This window comes from Camelus bactrianus, chromosome 5 (assembly GCF_048773025.1).
Source record: "Camelus bactrianus isolate YW-2024 breed Bactrian camel chromosome 5, ASM4877302v1, whole genome shotgun sequence".
Lineage (NCBI taxonomy): Eukaryota > Metazoa > Chordata > Mammalia > Artiodactyla > Camelidae > Camelus > Camelus bactrianus.
The window spans coordinates 50,597,565-50,611,471 of NC_133543.1; positions in this window are offsets into that span (position 1 = coordinate 50,597,565).

A 13,907-nucleotide genomic window follows, 5' to 3' on the forward strand; every position below is an offset into this window, starting at 1 on the left:
CTACCCCACTCCCATCCTACCAGCACTGCCAAATTCAGCCATGGGAATACCTATACCTCTTAGAGTTGATTTTCATTCTCTATCATATAGTTTGGGATCAACATCTTTCATCTCTTTATCTTTTCATATGAACTCCTGCAAAGCTTTTAACTCTCTTCTACTTCATGGATTCAAATACTGTAATACTTACTGCTTCTAATATTAACTACTATATATAAAAATAGATAAAATAACAAATTTCTGAATAGCACAGGGAACTATACTCAATATCTTATAATAACCTTTAATGAAAAAGAATATGAAAACGAACATATGCATGCATATGTACAACTGGGATATTATGCTGTACACCAGAAACTGACACATTGTAACTGACTATACTTCAAATAATATTCAAATATTGCTTCTAATGCACAATGTAATTAATAACCATCTGTATTTGTTTTATTATATTTGTTTTCTTTTTAGAGGTTGATGTTTATTGTAAGGTAATTAAAATATTAAAACTTAATGACTATAAAAAGACACAACAGATAATACACAGAAGTCACACATAAGAAAATGTTTAAAGACATATAAAATTACTTAATATTATTTTCTTGAGTGTGAAAGTAGCAAAGACTCTTAAATGTGTAATGCCTAATCAGATAAAATAGGCATTCTCAGGACTTTTGTGTAGGACTATAGATTATTACCACGTTTGAGATAAAATTTGACAATATACATCAGAAGCTTTAAGTACATTCATTTTTAAAACCTAGCATTTATTACAAAAAAAAAAAAAAAGTCAGCCATCTCAATCTGCATCTCTCTCCTTCCTTCATGATTCTCTGCTCCTTTGTCATCACAGCCATGACTTTGGACAATCTATTAGGAATTTAATAATTGTTTTATGACTTTTTTCTATATATTACATCACCTTTGGGAGTAATGCATATCTTCCAAGTCTTCATCAAATTAGAGTCCCTAATTTCATAGGCTACAAAGTGAGGGTCATAATACTAATGTATGTAATATTGTAACATGCAATAATAATAATACCTACTTTACAGTATTAGGTAAATTAAATGAATTTTTATGTGTAAGACTGGGGTTACCTAGTTAGTTGTAAGATTTCTCTCAGCTCATTCTGTAATTGGAGCCCAAGTTCCTGATTGTCTATGAGGCTGGCATGATATAGCGAGTAGTCTATTTGCAAATGTTCTCACATTAGAGTGAAATAATCAAGGACAAGTCACGTTCTGAGCATGCTCTGCTGCTGGGAGCATGACAGAGACCTTCCAGAGAAGAGAAAATGGAGGAAGGCCAAGGAACAAGGCACAAGGGCTATGACTCTAAAGGGAGACATTGCTCTGTTTCTGCGAGGGGATGCCAGCACCAAAGAGCAGGGAGCAACCAACAGATTGGAGGAATTACCCTCGTGTTGGGGCTGATGTGGTGAAGATTATCCAGGGAAGACAGAACTGCTGAGCTGGGGACTTAGCTGTCCTCCACAAACCATCTCAGTTTTTAGGCATTCTCTTCCCTATGTCATGGACGCTTCCTGGCATTCTAGGTCAGGGCAGATGTGTCCCAACACAAAAGGCCTAGAAAGACACACTGTTCCTGTTCATCCATTCCAAGTCAGCAGCTTTTAACTTAGTTCAGTTGACACAGAGTTGGAATTTTTCAAAAGAAACCACTTGGCAAGTAGAAGAAAAAAACCTCAAAAGCCTCACAGACTGAAAGCACAGAATGGGCTGGATTACAGAGTTTCTCTTAAGATTTTCCTTCCCTCTCTATCTCCCTTTCTCCTTCCCTTCCCTTACTTTTTTACCTTTTTCTTTTCTCACCTAATAAACTTGTTGGGCACTACTGTGCTGGTCAGTAGGACATCAAGGGTAAAGAAGACACAACTTTCTGCCCCGAATTTAGCTCCAGCTGAAGCAAGCGGCGGCTTGACTGCTGCAGCTTAGAGCATACGAAACCCCAGGGCCGTTTCCTAGCTTCAGCCTTAGGTATGCAGAGTCTCATTTCAGCTCATTTTAGTCTAAGCCCTTCTTTTGAGATTCTCAGTATCCATTCTACCTAGCTTACTTTACTGCGACATTTGTGCTGTAGCTCAGCAATGTACTTGCATTTCTCTTAACTGCCACCAGGTGGTGTTTGATGCTGGAGCCATAGTTTATACATTTCACTTATTAAAAAAAAAAAAGAATTTATGGTGAAATCAATTTTGCCTTTACTATAAAAAAAAGTACTTTTAAAATAAAATGTAAAGTGTTTAACCATTCACTAATCACTAGATTTTACATAATCACAGCAAACATTTGTATCCTGCAGTATAATTTGCAAAGTGTGTTCACGTTAATTTTTTATTCTGATGTTTCCAATAGTTTTTTGAAGTCAGTTTGGTGGTGTTTTTATTTGCCACACTTTACAGATGGCCACAATTTATAGGTCACACAGGTACTAAGCAGTAGAATAGGGACGTTAAGACCTGGTCCTCTGACTTAATCTCCAAGCAATTTGTTTAACGCAGTGCTGTAAGGACGCGAACAGAGAAGAAATACTACGTATGTACAGGTCCTCTAAAACACTGAACTAAAGTCCCAGGATTATAAACCTCCACTCAATGATCTTTTATGAAACTGTTGAATTTATGTTCTGGGTTTAGCACTGAACCAGGTAGTATTCACCTGTCTGTTTTGCAGATTTAGATGAAGTGTCAATGGCCATTGTAACCTTCAGTTTCTCTCTCAGCTCAATACAACTGACCCTTGAACAACATTGATTTGAATTGCTCGGGGCCACTTATACTCAGGTTTTTTCCAACAGTAAAGTCTGTAGTACTACACTCTCCATGGTCAGCTGAATCTGTGGATATGGAATCGCAGATAAGAGGAACTCCGTATAAGGAGGGCTGCCTATAAATTATCCAGGGATTTTCCAGCAGAGGGAGAGTTGGCTCCCCAACCCTTTCGTTGTTCAAAGGTAAACTGTACTTCCTTTTTTGGCTTATTTTGTACAATGAGAGACTGCCCCCACTTACTTTATTTCCTTGAACAGTGAGGATCCCTAAACATGACACACATCTAAAATATGTTAACACACGATGGTCTCTTCCTCAGTAAAGAAAAAAAAAATCCCTATTAATTCCCTAGTAACCAAGTTGCTACGTTTCTTAGGAAGCTCAGCTATTCTCACCAAATGCTTAAACCTATCTTTTCTTTTTAAAGGATCCAAACCAATTTTTTTCCTTATGGGAAACTTACAGATGATTTTAAAATAATTTTACAAAGCAGTTAAAACATATTTCTTTATGACCATCCACTCATGGATTAACTCATGGCAAGCCAATGAGATTATACCTGAATTTAGGGAAAAAAACAGAATCGTAGTCACAGCAATTCACACTTTTTGAGCACTCACTGGTTAATACACGCTCTGCCAACCATTTAACATTTCTTACAGCTCATTTCATCTTCACAAGACTTTACACAGTGGATACCTTTATCATCTGCATTTTCCAGGTAGAGAAACTGAGGCTTAGAGAAGTTAAGGACTAAGACTAGGGTAAGCAGTGGAGCTGGGATTTCAAGCTGGCTCTGCCAGAACACAGATCTAGGTCCACCTGATTTTACATGTGCTCATCTTCAGGTCTCCTTGGCTTGAGGATAAGCCAACCTGATTCTTTATTCTTCTAGCTAATTGATAAACATCCCTATTGCTCTCCTTTTGAATTCTCAATCATCACCACTCTACCTGTGAATGCTACTTTTAGCAGAGAAAATCTGTGCAAGACAACTCAGGGGAAGTGGGGTCTGATGGACTTGTACTAATGACCTGCTCTGTAATGCCGGGCTCTGGGGCAGTTCTGATGTCAAGGATTTATCCCCTGTATTCCCATAATCATAGGATATGGGTGAGAAGGACACCTCATGACAGAAAGAAATCCTATGCCTATTAGCCTTTACTCCCCATTTCTCCTCCTCTAACTTAAAAAAGAAAAGGGGAGCTACCAGGATACAGTATAGCTCACAGAGTCTCATGAAGAGCTGAACCACCAGGCTCAGGAGGGGCAGGAAATACAGGAGCCCTGGGATTCTGAGCAGAAGAAACAGATGGACTTTTTCTTCACAGAAAAAGTGAAGGTCAGTTGATGCTCAGCACTCACCTTTCCCTGTGTGTCTCTGCTCAGGTGTCAAATTCCAGAGAAGGAAATTCAAAAGGGTCTAGACTGACTTTGGTGTGTATCCCCTCTGACTCTGACCACCAGGGGAACTCCGGTCAGGAATGCCACTCAGAACAAACAAACAAGCAAACGACAACAACAAAAACCCAGGTGTCCAGAGGACGAGTGGTCTGGGGGAAGCAGTTTCAGCAAAGATGCCATATTGCGTCAGGGAGTGAATGGGAGGTGAGAACATACAGACAGTACACGAAGCCTTACCCTTTATAACAAGGCTGTGCAAAGGCAACAAGAAGTGAACTGGCAATGTGTGGGGTAGGGGTAGAAAAGGTTTTTCATGTGTTGGTTTGTCTTTAAGATATGGTGCCCTTGAACATACTTGTAGGCTGAGAGACATGGGAGACAAAAATAAAAGTAATGGATGGAGCAAGTTACTGAAGAAGGTAGCTGAGGCTACCACTGGGAGGGAGCACAGGAGGAGAGCTTACCTTTGAAAAGTAGGAGGCACACTTTTCCAAGTAGAGGGAGGTTTTCAGGGTAAGGGGAAAGGAGAGATTTTTAAACCAACGGCCTCTCTTTCTTGGTGAAATATGAGACAAAATGACCTTCAGCTTGAGGCTCTAGAGAGGACTTGAGGTGGATGGTGAACGCCTGTGTCCAGTTCACTAAGGACAGCAGAGCAGGGGAGAGATCCAGCTAAGCTTGAAACCACAGATTGCTTATTTTTCCTATTTTTCCATTTTCTTCCTTTTGCCTGCCTTTTTGACATGTTAACGCTTGTTGTTCTCTCTTCCAAAGGGTGAACAAAGGAGGAAAGTGGAAACTGGAAACCAAATGTCACAGGTCACGCTGGATGGCCACACCTTAAAATTTCTGCTCAAACTTTAGTGGGAATAGAGAATAGGGTTGGGGACCAAAATGGGTTGTTAGATTACCATTGGACTATGTCATCCTTTCTTCTCCATCATGATCCTTAGACCATGGGTGTTGGTTTGTATTACCACTCTCTAGGACTTGGAGCCTCTGGTTCAGAGGATAAGACAAGAGAAGAGTATGGCATGTCCTCTTGGAGGTAACTTTATCACACAAGGATGCACTACATTGGCAGTAATTTAAGTACTTGGTACTGCCGAGGCAGGAAGGCAGTTTATATCACTTCAGGGCAGAGTTGTCCAACAGGCAAACAAAAATGGCATAAAGTCCATAGCTAACTTCTACTACTGCAAAGGGCATCCTTGACAAGACAAAAGATCTGTTGATTTCAGCCAGATGAGCCTGGGTGAGATGTCAAACAAGATTTGCTTCCTTTGAGAATGTCAACTGGTGCAGCCACTATGGAGAATGATATGGTGCTTCCTTAAAAAACTAAAAATAGAGTTACCATATGATCCAGCAATCCCACTCCTGGGCATATACCCAGAAAAGACAAAAACTCTAATTCGAAAAGATACATACTACCACTTCCGAATTGTGTGCCATTGGGCAAATTACTTACTCTCTCAGATCCTATTTCTTCATAAATAAAAGAGTATTACATTAAACATGCAGATAGAAGCCATTCCCTAGTGATCCTGGCCCATGTTAGGTGCACAGCAAATGTTGGAAAAAATGGATTATGATACCTAGTTCGATTAAAAGTTCCAGGTGGGGTCACTCTTAGAATCATCTAAAAGATACCTATGAAATTCCTCTGTGGATACGATGCAATACAAATTCAAAGTATAAAGCAGTTAGCCTCTTCATCAGGAAAAATCAGCACCACCACCAACAAAAATAACAAATAATAAACAAACAAAAAATCTACAAGCATTTAGCAATTCATAAAAACAGGTCTGTTCTCCTAAAGACAAAGGATGAGATTCAAGTTGACAATGACATTATTTTTTGATAAAGCAATGAAAGTAAATACAAAAAAAAAATGCAAACACCCCCATCAAACACCACTTTGACTGCATCAAAACCACTGTTCACAAACCCTCCAAACTCCGCATTCCATTCCCACCCGTTCTGCTCTCCTTTCACTAATGACTCCCTGTGAAAACTCAGCTCCAGTGAACTTGACTCATCAGCCTGTCTCCCCAGTTCTGCATTCTTGCTAGTGTCATGCCATCTCTCTAGCATTCCTTATCCTGTCTCTAGACAGCCCTACTGGTTTCCTCGTCCTTCAAGTCTTGATCAAATCTCACCTCCTGGGTAAAGCCTTCCTTGTCCATAACGCCTCAGAGCGACCATTCTCTCCTGCAAAACCCCATGGGGACTTCTCTTCTGCAGAGCTATTCTGGCCAGCTAGAGTGGGCATTGGGCATCCTTGTAGGCTGCCCAGCCTCTGAACCCTTTTCCTACTTTGGAGGACACAGTGCCTGCCTCCTGCTGTGGAAGCTGAAGATGGCTGGACACTCTCCCAGCCTCCCATTCAGTTAAGACAAGGGCACAAGACAGAGTCTGAGCCAATCAGATGCACTCACCACACTTCGAAGGGGAAGCCAGTGGGGGTGAAGAAGCTGTTACTGTGACGTACTCAAGCAAAGCCAGGTGATGCTTGGGAGACAGCTGCGTTCTGTTTCCCCAGTCAGTGATGGCAGCAGCGCCAGCAGAGGTGGCGGCTGCACACACTGACCTGTCTGTGGTGGCAGTGGCAGGGTCTTCACCAAACTAGCTCCATGGTAGGACTGGGGGCATGGTTCACAGTTGATAATCTCCAAGCCTTATTCTCCAGCTTTGCTAGAGGTTTGGGCCTAAGAATAGGAGACTTCAGCATAGTATAAAACAGGAAACGGCTTTAAATGGAATACAAGGCCTCTCTGGGAATTGCTCACTGCTTGTCTTTCTCCTTAGACTCTTGTTTCCAGGCACATTCATAGACTTTCTCCTTAGGTCTCTGCCCACAGAGGAATTGGTGGCGACACTTCTGGACATTGCAATGCGTAGGGGCTAACGCTGACATTTGGGATGGGGACAGAGATTCTAAGATAGTCTCACACCATGAAGAATTGTCTGGCATCTCACGCCACTTTCAGATGTCCCCTGGACATGCATGTAGGTAAAAATACACCCTGTTATCTGAACCTAGAATCTGACTCCAATTTAAATATAAAAACAACATATTTGAGACTTTTTCAGGGATGCTTGCATTTGGCTTGGAACTTTGCCAAGACTTGCTCACTATTTCGGGACATCATATCAGGATGGCGAGGTTGCTCAATGCAACACAGAAAGGTTCACAGTGCAATCGTCCCCACTGCGTTTGCTGGATTTCTTGATTAGTGCAGGCATCTGACTCCACTGCGATTTTCCAGTGCCCTCTTGGCCAAGCATTTGCATACTGAATACATATTTTTATGTATTTCATAAATTTCTTCCTTTTTATTCCTCCTTTATACTATAGTTAGGGACGTATATTGGATTTTTATAAGAGATTATTTGAATTTCATTTCAGGATAGTTAAGGTGGCAGTCTAAATTACTTATTATAAAAATGAGATATTTGATCAAAAAGAGTGGCAAACCATGGCCCTAAGGCCCTGTCTTATTTTCCCACAATCTTCTAGCCTAGTTCCCCCACCCCCACCACCCGTTTGTTACAAAAGATCTACTGGTGTAGAATTTAGAATGCTGTTCAGTTTTTTTAGATGACATACTCTTCTTCCTGGTATATACACAAACACCTTTAGAAAATGGCTCCATTCTTGCTAAACTACAACCATAACATCTCGGGCTGATACTGGTTGAAGGTCTAATGACCCATTTCAAATGCTGATAAAAGGGTGGTGGAAGAAGCTTTAAAACTAGCAGGCTCCTGGGAGCTCGATTCTGTAGGCACTTAATTGGATGTAAAGGGCATATGGAAACCTAATACACGCCCTACTCTTAACCACCCCATGGGGGAATCAACTTTCCCTTTAACACTGGATCTTTGAAAGAACTTGAATATACATTAGCATGAGATTTGAAAAAAAGAAGTTGAGTTATATCTTACTTTTCTGTTACCAACCATTAAATTCCATTGGTGAACATTTGAGCAGAGGGAGCTACCTGGCAGTCACCTTGCGGTGGGACCACACAGAGACACCTCCGGACAAGGTGGCTTCAGTCAGGGCTGAGTGCAGATTTCAGATAAAGCCCTCTTCCAGCCAACAGTGCCCAGAAGCTTCCTTACCTGCTTCAGGTCTTCTCTTGAATGGTAATAACTGTGAGGCTGATATTCCAGGGAGAATGTTTCTTGACATTAAAAAAAAACCAAAACCCAATTTCTGGGCCTCATCATATTCTACCAGTAGCCTCTCAGCTGTGATGCTCTTGGTCCTACAAGTTTTTCCTGGAAACCAAAGGGCATCAGTGAAATGGCTTTTCAAAAGCTTACTGTCTCAGAGACAGAGGCAGCGTCTGAGGGTTCTCTGCATTGAATCCACCTGTACGTCCTGCGAGACCTACATGTACTTAAAAGGCGAGCTCTGATTTTAAAGAAGATGGCGTTTTAATCACTTGGAAAGTGTATGAATTTCTGAACTGTATGTATGTATGATTTCCAAAATCAACAGCATGAGACTTTGTATGATTCAAGAAATCCTCAACAGAAGGTCCCGGGGAGTGACCCAAAGTGTTCCAGATTGTTTAACCTGGAGGTGACAATATATACAAAAGTGAACTGTGAAGTCCGACACAATTGGAAAAAGAAGTATTTCAGGATGTATCACAGCCACCTAGGAAATAAGTTAGTACAAAATCACAAACAGTGCAATCAACGTACTGTGAAGCTATATTCCCACATTGTAACAACTACGCACTGAAAAAAAGAAAACAAACTGGGCATTTTCTTAAGACATTAATTGACAACTGATTTTTTAATGGATTTTACCTGCTTGATTTTTTGAGTCAATCAGACATAACCTGAGTGGCCAATACAGGTAATTTTTTTTTTGCCAATATGCCACTTTTATATGTTAGAATGTTTGCTCAAGATGTGTTTCAAGTGTGTAAGCCATACCAGAGAGCTTTAAAGAATCCTTTTACACCATGTCAATGATTGCTCTATTATTTTCAGATGGTTGAGTCACTGGGCAACCTCTCATCATTGTCTGTTTATCTCGTTTTCTGTTTTTGAAATGCTTACCAGAAAGTGATGTGGGGCTCTGCCGGTCTTTTGTTTTCCTAGCTCCCAGAGCAATCTCTTTTTCTTGTCAGTTTCATAACTTTGTCCTCAGGGCTGTTTTTCAGCTCTCTGAGCAACGTGCAGTGCCCAAGACTATACTGTGGGAAGATGACTTTCGCTTGGTGAGAACTACCCACGCCTTGATGTGGTGCAGATTCCTCCCTTCCAGGAATTCAGTAAGGTGCCGTAACTTGTTCTCTTGACTCACACTTTGACACAAACATTTATTATGCATGATATTTGGGGATGTTGGGAAAGACAAAGGAGAGTTCATCTCATTTCCTGACCTCGAGAAACTTACTTTACACTAAATACGAAGGAAATGACATGGGGACTGCATAGTCCAATAGACTAGCCACTACTTACTGATGACTGGGCATTTGGCTAGTTCAAATTGAGAACTAGCTGAACTAGCATCCAGCACAAGAGTCAACGCAAAAAAAAAATGCAAAGCATCTCATTAATGATATTTCTATTGATTACATGTGATATGACAATATTTTGGATATACTGGATTAAATAAAGTATATAATGAATTTCCCACTTCTGCTTACTTTTTTAACGTGGCTACTATAAAATGTAAAGTTACATACGTGGCTTACTGTATTTCTTTCGGCCAGCCATACTATAGAAGTTTAAAGAGGAGTGAAGAATACACCCTGTGTGTGCGTGTGTGTGTCAGGGGTGGTCGGGGGACAGATGGAGGGGCAGGTGGTGAGCAGAAAACCATGCAAGAGGAGGTGACACTGGAGCTGGGTCTCGAAGTAGCCTTTGCACTTGGCTGATGGGGAAGTAACCTCAGCCAGCGGCACTAATGGGCAAGGCATGGCCTTTGGGTCTCAGCTACTCTTCTTAGAAGTTGTTTGACTCTATAACTCAGTTTCCATAAGAAAAACTTGGGGCTTGTGATGCCTATCTCAAAGATTGACTGTGATGAGGATTCTAATGAGGTAATGTGTACAAAGGAATGAGTATAGTGCTTAGAACAACAACAAAAAAGCACTCACTAGATGGTATCTACATTTACTAGTATGTAGAACAGCAGTAGGATTAAAGGATTAAAGGTCGTTAAAATGACATTTAACCCAAAAACCATGTCCTCAGCTACCATGCCAGAGACAATACCAGTAAAGTCTTGATTCTCTGTTCAAATCATTGCTTGTAAAACAATTGTTTGTAATCTGAAAGAACTGCAAATTTTACGCAACGCATCTTCAGGAGCAGAGAGGAAAAACAAGGATACATTTTCCAGTTAATTTTCACTGTCCTTACACTGTTACTGACTTTATAATACTTTATAACCTTTTTGTGTGTGTGGGGGGGGTAAAAAGATTAGAGGTATAAAGCGGCCATTGTCTTTCCTTTTCCTGTTGATTTTTTCAGTCATTGGAAACTCAACGAGAATGTGCAATGATTCACATCTATTTTCATCAAAATTATGGATGGCTCTTAAAACTAGAGCAAATTCTGAGGATGATGGAGTTGTAATTACCTTAGTGAAGCAGAACAAGCTTGGAGTATCTCCAAGTTTCCATTAAAGCAGTCCTTACAAAAAGGCTTTAGACAGTCTGATACCTCTCTGAAATATTTCAAGAACCTGATATTAGACCCGCACATGACAGATTACTTGGCGAGTTACTGACCAGAGACGTCATTGTAATTACACACAGAAGCTAGCTTCTCTTAAAGATTGGGGCTGTCTACAGGATGGTGTGCCAACCACTGTGTGTGCTGAGGGCTCAGATATGACAGTGACCCTAACACATCTATTCTCTCTCCCATTCTGAGATTCTGGCTCCAGGAATTTTAAGAGGACCTTTTACCTCTTAGACGGGTAAAACCAAATCTTCACATGCCTTTATTCAAGTGCAACCCCACAGACTTCTGCTTCTAATGTGGGTTACTCATCAATTTCAACTTCTCTTTCCCCTGGTTATGTGTTAAGACATTCAGAAGAGGATACTGAGAGCCCTCATTCACCTCAAATTTTTCCTTAGTAATTGCCTTTTTTGTTATAATAACAGTGTCTAACATTATCGAGCATTTGCTGCTGTGCTAAGCATTGTACTATTTCTTTTAGTCCTTATAACATCACCAGGGATTACATACCATTACCTCTTAGTTTAGTTAGGTATCTATTGTTGCACAACAAATCACCACAAAATGTAAGGGCTTATGAAAACGATAATCATTTATCATCTCTTATGGTTTCTGTGGGTCAAGGATTCAGACAGAACATGATGAGTCTGACTTATCTCTGCACCAAGAGGTCTGGAGTCTCAGCTGGAGGACTTAAACACCGAGCCCTAGAATCATCTGAAGGGTCGTTCATTCCCATGTCGAGCAGTTAATGCTGGCTGTCAGCTGGGGGGGGTGTCTAGGGGGGGACGTCGATTGGGACACCCACATGTGACCTCTCCATGTGGCCTGGGCTCCCTCACATCATGGTGACTGGGTTCCAAAGGCAGAGAAAGAGAGCGCCAGGCGTGAAAGCCTATTGCCTGTTATAACTTAGCTGGAAGTCCTGTCACTTCTGCCACATTCTTTTCGTTGAGGCAGTTCAGTTCAGCCCAGATTCAAGGGAAGAAAACATAGATCCCATTTTTTTTAAAGTTGTACCATCCAGCGGTTTTTATGATACTCAAAGCACTGTGCAACCATCACCAAAATCTCAGTTTAGAACATTTTCTTCATCTAAAAAGAAATGCTGAATGCATCAGCAGTCACTCCCCACATCCCTTCCCACCGGCTCCCAGCCCCAGGCAACCACTAATCTACTTTCCGTTTTTGTGCATTTGCCTATCCCGGACATCATTTCATGCAAGTAGAACCCTAGAATGTGTGGTCATTTGTGACTGACTTCTTTCATTTAGTATAAGATTTTAAGGTTCATCTTTTGATGAAAGAACATCAATGTCACTTCAAGAGAACAGCATGTGGCTTGAAATACACATTGGTGCAGCCATATCTGGAAAACACAATCTGCCACACATCTATAATTCACAGATAAAAACCAGAGGCTTAAAGAGGGTGGTTACATTGCTTATGATTACACAACTAGTAAAAAGAGAAGTCAAGATAGAAATCTGCTGATTTCCAGAATCCATTCTTTTAAAAAATCACTATGCTATGCTATCTCTCACCCTAAATTCTTTCTGGCTTTAAATTTAAAAAATACTAATGCATTAAAAATAATCTATTAAAAAATAAGTATTTATTTATTCAAATAGCGTGCCAGAGATTTCATAAAACTGGAGCCAAGGATGGTAAGATGAGGTGACAATACTTTTAACGTCCAAGTTACAAGAGCTCAGCAATTCTTGACCTCAGTCTTCCCAGAAATGTTTCAATTTCTTCCCCACTATTTCTATAGGTCCTAAAGATGCTCACCAACCCAGCTGTCCTCCAGGCCACTACACAACAGTTATCACGTTCTGTGTTTCTTCTGCCAATGGTTGGACTTCTTGAGAACATCAGTGACAACAGGGCTAGGTCTTCTTGCTCCAGTAGCTGCTGGGGAAGCCCGAGGGGAGGTGGTCTTGCAAAGAAGTGGGAACAATAACTCTGTCCCCACTCTGGGTCACACTCTTTTCTTGTCACTGGGCAGGGGAGCAGCACTGTCCTTCCCAGAGAGTGACAGGGTTCCACAAAAGCTATTCCTTCAACTTCACCACTACATCATTCTCATTTTCCTGCCATCGAGGCTAATAAAACAAAGCCAAACAGCTCACATCATATGGCTCCCAACCCCAGTGCTATCTAGGACCAGCAGTAATTCAGGCTGGATCTCCAAACTCACTCCTACAAGGGTTAGAAATATTTATTTTTTCCTTTCCATGAAAACACTGCAACAAAGTCTACAGGCAGAAGCTCAACTCAGTAATACACCCCAAACACAAACTCTGACTTTGTGGGCTAAACAGGGGTCTTCTAATTCTTGGTGACCTCCTGGTTTCTGGCAGAAATGGGTAGATTTTTACTTTGCATTTGTATGTCTCAAAGAGTTGGTGAAGTAGTTTTCCCAAAACAAATAGGGGTTAACTCCGAAACAAATTCTCTGCTCAAAGCTGTGAAAAAACATTTTCCCAGGCTTCTTTCCACTCCAACAGGGTATCAAGGTCACATTTTGGTCAGTTACAGTATGCTTTGCAAGAAGGAATAATTCTTTCTAAGACATAGTCTAAAAGACAGGAGCCCTAGAGGGAGTAGGAGGTTTACGGTCCCCAGCTGGCCTTCCCTGTAAGGTATTAAGGTAGCAGGAGTCACAGAAGCAGCAGTAGTGGTAGTAGCAATGAAGAAAAAGAAGAGAACGGGGAGGAGGAGAGGCAGGAGGGGACAAGTAACCAGCACTGAATTCTTACGAAGTGCTGGCTGGGCACTGTGCTAAATGTGTTCATCTGGTTCTTCCAATAGGTCTAAGAGATAAATACTATTATGTATTATGAATGTAGAAATAGCCCATTTTTCTCAGATGAGGAAACTTAGGTTTAAAGATGTAGGGAATTGTCCAACTTCATAGAGCTTGTAAGAGATGAAGCTGGGATTTATACCCAAGTGTTCTGACTCCTGAACTCTTAATTCTTATAAA